This window comes from Pleurodeles waltl, chromosome 6 (assembly GCF_031143425.1).
Source record: "Pleurodeles waltl isolate 20211129_DDA chromosome 6, aPleWal1.hap1.20221129, whole genome shotgun sequence".
Classification (NCBI taxonomy): domain Eukaryota; kingdom Metazoa; phylum Chordata; class Amphibia; order Caudata; family Salamandridae; genus Pleurodeles; species Pleurodeles waltl.
Window position 1 is genome coordinate 1443764863 of NC_090445.1, and position 13317 is coordinate 1443778179.

General features: G+C 45.3%; 1 protein-coding gene across 3 annotated transcripts in view; it reads left to right on the forward strand.

The window, feature by feature from the left end:
* ERCC6 (ERCC excision repair 6, chromatin remodeling factor) overlaps window positions 1–13317 on the forward strand; it is a 208535-nt gene that overhangs the window by 145945 nt on the left and 49273 nt on the right. The gene's annotated exons all lie outside the window — the stretch shown is intronic.

A 13317-nucleotide genomic window follows, 5' to 3' on the forward strand; every position in this document is an offset into this window, starting at 1 on the left:
ATTCTCTAGTGTTCTCTCTTTTCTAGATTAGAGCCCCGTTACGTTGAGATTCTCATCAAATGTATTTTTCTCCCCACTAGGAATTTGCTTTGTATTTTACCCTCTTAACTGAATAAAAGGATAGTGGTGTCTGGTATTATTTCTTTTTGCATTATGTGTAGAAAAACAGAGGAACAGAGTTTTGGCAGTTAAACAATTAGGAATGGAATATTGCTCTCTTCACCCAGCTGTTTCTGGAGAACATCATGCTAACAGTGGAGCACAGCCAGGGTATCACCAGTGAAAAGGTTTATGACCTCATTTAGGGTTTGAAAAAAACTGAAAGTCCCCAGATTTCTGGAGGAAACTCTTAATACAGAGTAGAATCCACTTAGCCCTGGCGCCACTGTGATAACATGATGTACCGGTTAAAAAATACAGTGGGCAAAGCTCTTAAGCTGAAAGGGAACAAACTCTCCAAATGGACACAAAATAAGTTTATTTAAGACACTGCTACAAATGCAACAAGAACAAATGATGGACGGAATGCTGAACAGTGTCAAACATTCACTCCCCAGTCACAGATTTGGGCCTAAATCCATCGTTTTTTGCCATTCCAGTTTGGGGCCCAGCCATATGAAAATTAGCCATGACCCTGCTTCTCATGGGAATAGTCCAGCCCAAACGGCCAGGCCCTCCCTGGACCAGAAAACAGTTAACCTGGGACCGGTTTCAGTGTATCATCCCGGCTAGCTTGAATCCAGTGGCATAGCGAGAACGGGCCCCACGTCTAGGCATACCCAGCGCACCCAAAGCAGCAAATGCAAAAAAAGCAAGGTGATGGATGGAATGCTTGAATTAATCTCAGCAACTGTCAAACTGGTTTACAGACATTCATAGGGGTTAGATGAAAAAGTGCTCCAATTGACTGAATTAATTTCATCCATGTGGCAGTTTCATTAGTATGCAATCTGCCTGTTGCATCACAGTAGACCTCTAAGTAAGTAAATCTAGACACCTTATTTGGTAGAATAGATATTAAACGCAGCCTATGTATCTTAATACCATAGGATAGGTCATTATGTCGGGCTCAGAATAATTAGTGTCTATGTCTAGACCCTCTTAAAATTAGCAAAGTTCTGTAGCAGATGCAAAAGGCTCTTTCGTGTATGGGCTAAAAGAACAGCATCATTGTCATACAAAAATGCCGGTGCTTATAGTGACCTGTCTTCAGTACATTCTGACCACAGGCGGTGAGGTGGCCACTTAAATCATTTATGTATATTATAAATAAGATGGATGCCAGAATACAACCCTTGCAAACACCTCTGGCTAAAGCGAAGGGTTCAGTGCACTCTCCCTTGAGGCTGAATCTCACTCTTGCTGTTAGGTTACAATGAAAAGAGAACAGAAACGTTACTACGTTAGGATGCATTCCCTTCTCAAATAACAGGGGCCTAGGTTTTGACCTGTTGACACGATGAAAGGGGATAAAGAGATCGATGAAGGACAGGTTCAGGGGACTGTGTCTAGCAGCTACATATTTATCTATAATTAATTCAAGGTTCAGGCACTGTGAATAGGCCCTCCCTAAAGCCATACTGACAAAAACATGAATTATTTCGATCATTGGCCCATGTACGGATCCAATTAAAAATCACCCTCCCCAAGACATTAGCTGTGAAATCGATCAGGAAGCTCGAGCTATAACAATGAGGGTCTGAATGGTCTCCCTTTTTAAAAATGGATACAATAAAGGGAGAAGACCATGAGGGAGGTAACGATGCACAATTAATGTGGTTAAACATATTAATTAACAGATGGGCCCTTATGTCTATATTCCATTTGAGTAAGTCATTCTTAACTCCATTCAGCCTGGGGGATTTACTGAGGGGGGCAGTCATGAGGAGCAGTCACTGCCTCCTTTAAGTCAAACTGAAAATGAGCACCTAAGTGCCCAGCTACCTCCAAAGTTCTATGTGACTCCTTACTGTGGGCATAGCAGTAGACATTAGAGAAGTGCCTAGTCCAGTCTGCTGCAGGAATATGGAAGCCCAGTAGCGTCTTTGTTCTCTTATTGTCTCTCAGTCGGCTGATTGTATGTCAAAATGTTTTTGGGTCTTTCCTCTTGTTGCCCTCCCCTATGACCTCAAGGTTCCGAGCTCACGTCTTATTCTTTTTACGTTTTAGAGGATTCTTGTAAGGGGCTCTACAGTTCCTTACTCTCATCATATCTCTCAGTGTAGTCACCAGTGCTAATCTTATTTTCAGGATAGCCAAGGAACAGGTTAAAGCAAACCATCTTGGTTTTTGACCGGTTAAAACACTGATAGTTTTCATAAGCAATTTGTTTTACTGACCACCATATTCCAATAAAGGACTCAATCAGGCATCACAGTAACCCTGCTCTGCAAGGCATATACTTATGAAAGCAAAAACGATGCTGTAGTGAAGTATCAAAGCCAGGCTGTGGAACTTATGAATGAGTAAACCTTAGGGATGCAGTAGTACTGGAGAGGACAGTTTTATAATAAGACCCTAGGAGGAGGACCAATATTTCGCTAGAGGTAATAAAAATATTGCAAACTCGAGAGAGCAGGTCCTTCGCAATGCGTTGATTTAATTAATGAATTAACAAATGCATCCACATCAGTTGCATTTTTGTAGGTGTTTCAATCCATGAAAGTCTCTTTACGAACATAATTTGGCATGATAATGTTGGACTATAATCAAGATGTTTCGTGAGCCAGTGCACAACCTTGTTCTTTAATTGTGATTGATTTTCTATGATAACATCTACGAGGGGAGGTACATTAGCTATGGCAAGGACGAATAGGGAGGTATCTGGTCAGAGAGTAATTGTGGGTAATCTCTGGGACGCGAGGTTACTTTGTGGTGCAGACTCATGAGTGACTTTAGAAGGATCATTCAATAATGCGTGCGGAAACTTGTTGTCTTTACTGGGGGGCCCAATTGGACCACATACCAATAATTGTGGCAGAATCCTTTAGCCTTTTAACAGACTTCTTGGTTGCTAAAGGAGTTATGTTAACTCAGTTGATATTCTGTGGTATACTTGTCTCCTCAAAGTTTTTGAGGCATGTTTCTATGCGCAACAGCCTTAGGGTAAGAGGTTCTATTAGCTCCCTAAATGAAAACACTAGTCCAGGGGTCTTCAAACTGGGGGGCGGCGGGCCCCCTTAGGAGGGCCTCCAATGATCCTGCGGGCTATGATCGCTAGGCTATGGCCGAAAGAAGCATTATGCTGCTAACAGGGCTTTGTTTTAAGCTGAAAAAAATGAGCAGCAGTAAACTGCTCTGTAGTGGGCCAGCACTAACATGTTTTGTCATTTATATCCAAGCAGGGTACATGTGTCAAAAGAGAAGGGGTTCCAAATACTCTTCACAACCCGCACCCCACGACCACTTCCAATAATCACACTGTGGGCACTTTTATACGTTAGGCCTGCCTGACCAGAACAGTATGCTTGGCATCATGATTGTGATACCATTTTCAAAGCAGTAACAGAACTTAACTACAATGTTTAAATAAGTCTAGACGTGTTTAAACATTGCCAACTTAATAAAATAATTTTGAAAAGTTTGAATGGGGGTCCCCTTTTTTTTTTTTATTTCCACTGGGCCGGTGCTGCATTAAAAAGTTTGAAGTCCACTGCGCTAATCTATCGCACATCTGGTCAACAGTATCAATATTACGTTTGATCGCACAAGGATCATGCTTTGCAATGTTTGTGCCAACTTCGCATGTAGTAAACCAGTTTGGATGCGTTACACTTTCTCTTCACCACAGATTCCATCTGTTTCGGGCTGCAATTACTTATTAGCCCACCAGAGGAAGTGGGGCTAGGGCTAGCAGCCCCAGACCGGAAAAATCCATGTCTGTATCTCCGACTGCTTCCACAAGACTCCCTTGGGCAAGCCCCTCACTTGAGAGTCTTCTCTCAGCTAGCTTAATTTTCTTGTTTAAAACCCCCACTGCCCTCACAATAAATTATTCAATTGAACTACCATTTGCTGTGCTTCTGGATAGCGGACTTAAATTGCTGATTACTTTTGCTTACCCATTTGGAGGAAAGTTCAGGACCACAGCAACAGAAATTGTAGGAGAAAGAGTTGGGGCCCAGCTGGGCTTCGTTCAGGTGTGCGCAGACTGCCCCGCACTTGGCCCGGACTTTGCCCGGGCGGGTCCCATGCAGCTGGAGAGCTTGATGGATTTTTGTTTGTGCTCCTGTGCTTCAGGAAAGACCTGCTGCTCACTGGGCTGTGTAGTCCCTTCCAACAGCCAGCATTAACACTCCTTATTGCATCCCTTTAGTGGTTATTTCATCTTGAAAAAGTGTGGGTTCTTTTGCAGGATAATCCTGAGAAGAATTTCGTCCTTGGCAATTGCTAAGTTATTTCAGCCTCCCATGGGACTTCCTTAATGTGGAAGAAGTGATAGGGCAGCAAACAGACTGAGTTATTCCCTTTCCTCAGTCTTTGCCATCCCTCCCTTGATGGGTTTTGCTGCATGTTTCATTGTGGATGCACTTGTGGAGACAAGGTTACCCCAGTGTTGAAGCTCACAGTCAAAGGCGCCTCAATGTTGACTTCTTGAAGTTGAGGGCGCTTCAACTTTAGGGTCATTTTAATGTTAATAACTTTCTGAATGCTAACACCATCGCAGTGTTGTTTTTTGCTCCACTGCAACAAGATATCCCTAAATGTGCAACGGTCCTTCCATTGAGATTCTGCCCTTAGTGGGTTCGAAAGTACAACAGTGAATCCCTAAGGAAAGAGGCCACTTTTGACATGGGCACCCCCACTTTTTGCCAGGCAGTCTATGCAGTTTTGACTGAAAGTGCACTGAGTTCCTGCTACCTAGGTCCCCAGTGCCAGATCTCTTTTCCTAAAACTGAGCAATTGGTCCCAAATTGGCAATACCTTTGCCCCCCTCATGAGTCCCTATGGTTCCAAAGGGCTGCAGCTTGTATTGGTCCACCCTTAGGGACCATTCACCTAGCACGTTCAGCCTGCCTTGCAGGCTGCGCGACTTGGTGCAGCTAAGAGTGAAAACACGACATAGCCCACAGCATGTGTTCCATGTCCCATAACACTGCGTGCAATATAATCAAGTCACCCCTACAGCAGGCCTTACAGCCCTAAGGCAGGGTGCATTATATTACATGTGAGGACATATTTGCCTGAGCAGATATGCCCCTGCTATTTTTTTGTCGATTCTTAGACATAGTGACTGATCATGGAAGCCATTTTAAATACATGTGCTGGACACTGGTCACTACAGGTTCCCCATCTACACGATGGCTTCACTGAAAGGTATGGAGAAATACAAGATTTCAATACATACAATAAAATATCTTGCGTAGAGCCTACCTCAGACCAGATACACTACACAAAATGTTTGGATCCCCTTGGAGTGCGCTCGATGCCACAATCCGACTGCTACCTTGTTACACATGTTCTGGTCCTGCCCAGAATTGAGACACATTTGGCTTCAAATTACAGAGACCCTTGCAGAATTGACTGAATGTACTGACATTCACACTGCTGAAGGCACCCTCCTGGGCCTCTTTAACTGCCCCAAACAAGCAAAAGTAGTTAATCACTTTATTGACTTTGTGCTAATTATTGGCAGGTAAGCCATCGCCATGAATTAGAAATCACCCGTGCTCTTGACTATCCACCATTGGTGCGCAGCACTGCTGAAATGGGGCAGAGCTGAGGTGGTGGCACTCAGATTTGAAGAGGCTAGAGGATTCGCAGAGTCCCAATATCGAGTGGCTGGGACATGTACATGCAAGAATTGCAAACATACTGAGAGCTAATACAACCATGTACGTTACATTATGGCAGCAGGCCTTTCATGCAACCAACCCAACATAGTAAGGGCTTTGGTCCTTCCAACATCTCCATCTAGGAGCCGCATTTTATCCTCTGTTACAGGACTCATGGACAAGAACTATGTGTGTCCCACAAACTGACAGAATCTGGCTGAAGTAGCCTCTGTATAGTAACCATACCTGTGTCCTGCCAACTGTTGTTTGAATCTAATGTTGCTGACTAATATAACACACTTATTAACCACTTTATGCAAATGTGCTTGACTATTTCCCCTATTAAATGCTTAAAGTTTTACTTCTTTCCTTCGTTCGACTTCCAAATTCAGTTCTTATTGTTGTTAAACCTCGAACCAGCAACTCTTGCCTCATCATTAATGCATATTATAATATTACCCACATACCAAGATAAATCCCTGTACCAAGTTCACTGCTGTATTAAGTAAAGACCTGTATGTATATATCGGGAAATCAATAAAATTGGTTAAAACAAATTATGGCTTCACTGAAACTAGGGATGTTTGGTATCAAACATCTTATATTAATAAACCCTCACTGATGTCAGTTGTGGATTTATTAATACATGCACCCAGAGGGCACCTGACCGATGCCCCCTGAAAACCTACTAACAACCTGTGTGGGGACAGACTAGTTGTAGCCAGCCTGCTACCTCCTGATCACCTATGGTGAGAGCGTACAGGATGACCTGCAAACCTGCATTCCATGGCAGGGGGAACTTCAAAGAAGCCCATCGCCCTTGGAATGCAGATCTGGCTCCACTCACAGGAGAGATGCCGACCCCCGCTGCCCCAGGGCCCATTTGGAACCTTGACTGTTGGGGAATTTAGTACTCAGGGAGGTGTGTTCACCCCTCAGGTCAGTCCCACCCTAAGGTGTGTTGTAACTCTGAGACAGGGTTATACCCACTTCCCACAGGAAGTGGTCATTTATGGGGTGTAGTGACCCCAGGGTAAGTAGCCCTTTGGCGTCTGCCTGAAACACCTCTAAATTCAATACGTAGGAGGAGTCCCTGGCACCAGAAAAACAGATTCCTGCTGACTTGCGAAGAAGGACACCGAAGAGCCACGAAAGCAAAGAAAGAAGGACCTGACCTGGACCCTGCCTTGCCGGCCTGTTTGCTTCTACTGCTGAATTGCACCAAAGTCATTGTGTTGTGCAGATGTTGTGCTTCCAGATCCTGGGAGGACTGCCTGCCTTCTAAAAAGACCCAAGAACTCCAGTGGAGCATCAAAGCTGCTTTCCTGCATCTGCAGGCACCCCAAGACAAACTGCGAGGACTCCGGACCGCCATAAACCTAACACCTGGAAGCATCACTGCACACGTTTCGCACAGACGGAGTTGAAGTGAACGAGCAGTGCCAGCGCAGTTCCCCAGCCCTCCATAGATGAAGTCCACCTTGGACTTGCCCACTGTGGACTCTCCGACATCGCCTGGAGCCTCTGCACCCAGCCCTCCTCAACCTCAAGTGCTCCAGTGGCAGTGGAGAGAATTCGATGCATCAGGACACCTCTGCACCCATTGCCCTGGCCTGCAGAGAAGAGGACTTAAGGTGTGCCCACATCGCCGGACATCTCAAGATTGGAACCCTCTAGTTGGTTCCTCCCTACTGGATCCCCGGTCCTAACCTGCAGCATCTTTTTGACCTGACTGATCCCCATGGAGTAACATTGGTCACCCAACTCTGTACTACAGCTCTGCACCCGGGTGCCACAGTTCTGCCCGGTGTGACCTTTTGGTATAGTCCTGACCCTTGCCCAATTCTTACCTAAAGTCCAGGAGATAGGTCTCGTAAGTCACTGTACTGTACCTGTTTTGCCTCATAAACCTTATTGTTATGGATAGTGGAAGGGCCCGTATTCAGGAAGAAGACTGTCCAGTCTGGGATTAAGGTAGTGTTTGTGGCCTCTGCAAAGGTAAGGACTCCCTTTAAGGAAGTGTATGTAGTGAGATATATCCTTATACACACAATTTATTTAATTTTCTGAGAATGTCGGAGCTCTTAGTCTGTGCTGTTTCTTCACAAGTATTGTTGTCCTTAAGCATATGTCCCTTGTAAAAGCTATTACAGGCTCACTCCCTCTCCGTGTGGATTCTTCTGGGTATGCTTGCATTATGTCTCTTTCTCTCTTGTTGGAGAATTAAAATTATACTGGAAGATGTAGTCAGATTGGGTGGTTGGTTGAAATTCTTCTGCTCAATACCAGTGGCGGCTGGTGATCTTTGGAATTGGTGGAGCATAAATCAATACCACGCTTTGCACCTTGCAAACTAGCCCATATCCCCATCTTTCAGAAAGTAGGAGGGCGAAGTGAGGACATTTTTTAACAATGAAAAAGGTTTGTTTTTCGGCACAATTTTTGTTTCAAGTTGATTATGACTGTTACTTCTTTTAGAGGTCGGTAAGGACATATAATGCGCTGAGTAAAGGTCATCAAGAGCTCTGGGTTTATTTCATCAGGAACCAAGGCTCTGGCTTGGCTGTAAGAGCCTGTGCTCAAGCCAAGCCATAAAAATGGTGGGCGTGTACATTGCGCAACAATCATCATTTAAAATATGAGAAAGTGTCTTCAGAATTAAAAAAGTGCATTTCTTTAACATGCAGACATGTTTCACCGTAGTATATCAGATTATATCAAAGTCTTCAGAGGCATTTATTAAATATGATAATTTGTAAACATGAACCTAAAGTATTTATGCCCTTGCTACGCTGAGAACAGTGCAGTTAATGAGCTAAAAGGGAAGTCGTTTGTCATGTGTACCGTATATGTGGCCTAGATTCTTAGTGTAGCTGAAGCAACTTTATAGTTTATAAAATCAAATATGAAACCTTGTTGTACAATACACATCTTTAACTCTGGACTTTTAAGTTGTTGACGCCCATAGTAATGCGTGGCATCTTTCACCTCTGCCTTGGGTCATTAGGGTGACTGCAGTAGGAGGCATAATGCATAAGTAACTTCAGCAACAGCAATAATTTAATTATTTGCCTGGGCTCTTTTTCATGTCAGTGAAGAGGCACCAGACACTCCTGTTCTGTCAGCATGGACCCATGAAAGCTGCACTTGCAAGATCAATTTTACCAGTGTAGTGTACACCTGCCAATTTATTTAAAATATGACTATTTCACAAAGAACAATAATTTGCAGAACATGCTGAGAGGAAAGCATGGGATCGCACTGAATGACAGACAAAACAGTCAGACAACAATCCACTACACCCTCATGGTTAACTCTGCTGAATCTGACAATGTGGCCAAACTTCAGAAGTGAGTGCTACATTTTATTTTCTATACATGACCTTACATACTATGATCTTTGTATGGCAGGCTGGCAGCTGCAGATGTCAGTGGTTGATCTACATACAACTCTGACAATCTGCTGTCCACCTCACAGCTAAGAAGTAGTTTCCAAGCGGTCTTGTGTGTCTCTAAAGGTAACTTGTAAAAGGAATTTCATTCTCAGCTCGACAGCACGTGTTTTTCTCATCTACAAAATGTACATCACACGCACTGTGTGCTTTAGTCCTCCTCTCCTCCCCACAGAGACAAAGCTTGGCAGAACTATAGCAGTCAATCAGAAGAGCTCATAGGATGAGTGACATGAAGCCTGTCATAGGGCGTCTTCCCACAGCATCCGAGGCTACATCTGTTAGCTGCACCTCTGCTTGCTCAACTACGCCATCCACTGAAGTGAAGATGAAGGGCTGTACAGTGGTAAGCCCAAAGTCATTACGTCATTCCTGTCCACCTATGCATAGACGTGTAGGAAGTCCCTGGACCTGGTTATCTGATCTTCTCTACATGTGAGTGTGAGGCAGCTTGGCATTGCTCACTTATTGTGTATTTGCACCAATGTCTATTACTTTAAATTAAAATGGAGGTTGCAAATCAGGTGGGGGAGGGTGACCCTCTAAATGAGAGACCTCCACTGCTCAGCACACCACATATGGGTAATATCTATAATTTCCTGTAAGTTTGTATGTGTGCACTCTTCTTCAAATCCAACACAGTATCTTCCTATTAAAAATAAGCAGTGAAGTGCTTTGATGTTAGGTTGGCATTGCAGGGACACAAAATGTTGAGCATGAACCATCATTTTTTCCTTCTATCAATCTTTGTTTTGAGGATAAAATGTTGAATGATTGGCAAGTACCGGATCTTGAGAGTTACTGTAAATCAGTTTTCAAACTTTTTTACAAACAAGCAAACTTACTATAATTGGATGACCACGTTTCCTTTATGAGGCTTCACAGTAACAAAGACCAGTTCTTATACTTCAGTGTCCGGGTTCACTTTGTAGACATTCACTTTGGTAAACAGGAGGTCTGTGTCTGCATCTATAAAAGAAAGTGGAACGATTTTTTATAACTCCTCCATTGCTTTGCAGTGTAGTCATCTTTTTTGTTTGTATTTTGTTCTTGGAAAAAACACAAATGTAAAAGAAAACGTAATAAGTAGAAAGAAGTAAGAGCTATAGAAAAAGGATTTTAGGTTATTATTGCATCAGAGTTTTATTGGTTTTCTCCTCTACATAGACTGTTCACGAACACATGATCTTTAGTAAAACATCAGAAGAGTTCATGGCGACCACCAAAAAGGTCATCAGTAAAGCTTCAACTTAGATGTGTACAATGCAGGTGCATGTGTCTATATCAACATATGGTAGGATAGCTCAACATAGGACAAGATACTATGAATAAATAAATAACCAGCTACCCTTTTACAAAAAGGTATTAATAGGGACTTACTGATCCTGACGAAAGCCACTGGATTGGGGAACGTGGCAGGCACTAGTTGGTAACGCTACAACTAGCCCATTTCCCCCAGTTTTAAACCTTCTAAGACAGACTTGTGAGTAAATACTGATTTGGGCACAGTCTAGGCAATTTTATAGATTACCTCATTTATATCCCACTCCCTTTTTTCTTAAAAAGTGCTCTCTTGTAAGGAAAGAGGTTGCAGCGTGCCCCGACCCTCAGAGGGTCGCGAAGAAGTCGATGATGAAGCATGTCACTTGTCCCTGGATAACATACAGTCAGTGAGAGTTCCTTTGAGAAAAAAGTATTTCCCCTATATACAGTGGGCCGAGATTGACACTCTCTTGAATGTGATACCTAAGAAGTATACTGTAAAGAAATGGCTCCCTGTTGCAGTTACCCCCCACTTTTTGCCTGATACTGATGCTGACTTGACTGAGAAGTGTGCTGGGACCCTGCTAACCAGGCCCCAGCACCAGTGTTCTTTCACCTAAAATGTACCATTGTCTCCACAATTGGCACAACCCTGGCACCCAGGTAAGTCCCTTGTAACTGGTACCCCTGGTACCAAGGGCCCTGATGCCAGGGAAGGTCTCTAAGGGCTGCAGCATGTCTTATGCCACCCTAGGGACCCCTCACTCAGCACAGACACACTGCTTGCCAGCTTGTGTGTGCTGGTGGGGAGAAAATGACTAAGTAGACATGGCACTCCCCTCAGGGTGCCATGCCCACCTCACACTGCCTGTGGCATAGGTCAGTCACCCCTCTAGCAGGCCTTACAGCCCTAAGGCAGGGTGCACTATACCACAGGTGAGGGCATATGTGCATGAGCACTATGTCCCTACAGTGTCTAAGCAAAACCTTAGACATTGTAAGTGCAGGGTAGCCATAAGAGTATATGGTCTGGGAGTCTGTCAATAACGAACTCCACAGCTCCATAATGGCTACACTGAATACTGGGAAGTTTGGTATCAAACTTCTCAGAATAATAAACCCAAACTGATGCCAGTGTTGGATTTATTAAAAAATGCACACAGAGGGCATCTTAGAGATGCCCCCTGTATTTTACCCAATTGTTCAGTGCAGGACTGACTGGTCTGTGCCAGCCTGCTGCTGAGAGACGAGTTTCTGACCCCATGCGGTGAGAGCCTTTGTGCTCTCTGAGGACAGAAACAAAGCCTGCTCTGGGTGGAGGTGCTTCACACCTCCCCCCTGCAGGAACTGTAACACCTAGCAGTGAGCTTCAAAGGCTCAAGCTTCGTGTTACAATGCCCCAGGGCACTCCAGCTAGTGGAGATGCCCGCCCCCTGGACACAGCCCCTACTTTTGGCGGCAAGTCCAGGAGGGATAATGAGAAAAACAAGGAGGAGTCACTGGCCAGTCAGGACAGCCCCTAAGGTGTCCTGAGCTGAGGTGACTCTGACTTTTAGAAATCCTCCATCTTGCAGATGGAGGATTCCCCCAATAGGATTAGGGATGTGCCCCCTCCCCTCGGGGAGGAGGCACAAAGAGGGTGTAGCCACCCTCAAGGACAGTAGCCATTGGCTACTGCCCTCCCAGACCTAAACACACCCCTAATTTCAGTATTTAGGGGCTCCCCAGAACCTAGGAATTCAGATTCCTGCAACTTAAGAAGAAGAGGACTGCTGAGCTGAAAAACCCTGCAGAGAAGACGGAGACACCAACTGCTTTGGCCCCAGCCCTACCGGCCTGTCTCCCCCCTTCGGAAGAAAACTGCTCCAGCGACGCTTTCCCCAGGACCAGCGACCTCTGAATCCTCAGAGGACTGCCCTGCTCTAAGAATACCAAGAAACTCCCGAGAACAGCGGCCCTGTTCAACAAAGACTGCAACTTTGTTTCCAGAGGAGCAGCTTTAAAGACCCCTGCAATCCCCGCCAGAAGCGTGAGACTTGCAACACTGCACCCGGCGACCCCGACTCGACTGGTGAAGAAACAACGCTACAGGGAGGACCCCCAGGCGACTCCAAGACTGTGAGTAACCCAAGTTGTCCCCCCTGAGCCCCCACAGCGACGCCTGCAGAGGGAATCCCGAGACTCCCCTTGACCGCGACTGTCTGAATCCAAAATCCCGACGCCTGGAAAAGACCCTGCACCCGCAGCCCCCAGGACCTGAAGGATCGGAACTCCAGTGCAGGAGTGACCCCCAAGAGGCCCTCTCCCTTGCCCAGGTGGTGGCTACCCCGAGGAGCCCCCCCTTGCCTGCCTGCATCGCTGAAGAGACCCCTTGGTCTCTCATTGAAACCTATTGAAAACCCGACGCGTGTTTGCACACTGCACCCGGCCGCCCCCGTGCTGCTGAGGGTGTACTTTCTGTGCTGGCTTGTGTCCCCCCGTTGCCCTACAAAACCCCCCTGGTCTGCCCTCCGAAGACGCGGGTACTTACCTGCTGGCAGACTGGAACCGGGGCACCCCCTTCTCCATTGAAGCCTATGTATTTTGGGCACCACTTTGAACTCTGCACCTGACCGGCCCTGAGCTGCTGGTGTGGTAACTTTGGGGTTGCTCTGAACCCCCAACGGTGGGCTACCTTGGACCCCAATTTGAACCCCGTAGGTGGTTTACTTACCTGCAAGAACTAACAATAACTTACCTCCCCTAGGAACTGTGAAAATTGCAGTGTCCACTTTTAAAATAGCTATATGTGTTTTATGTAAAAAGTATATATGCTATTGTGATTATTCA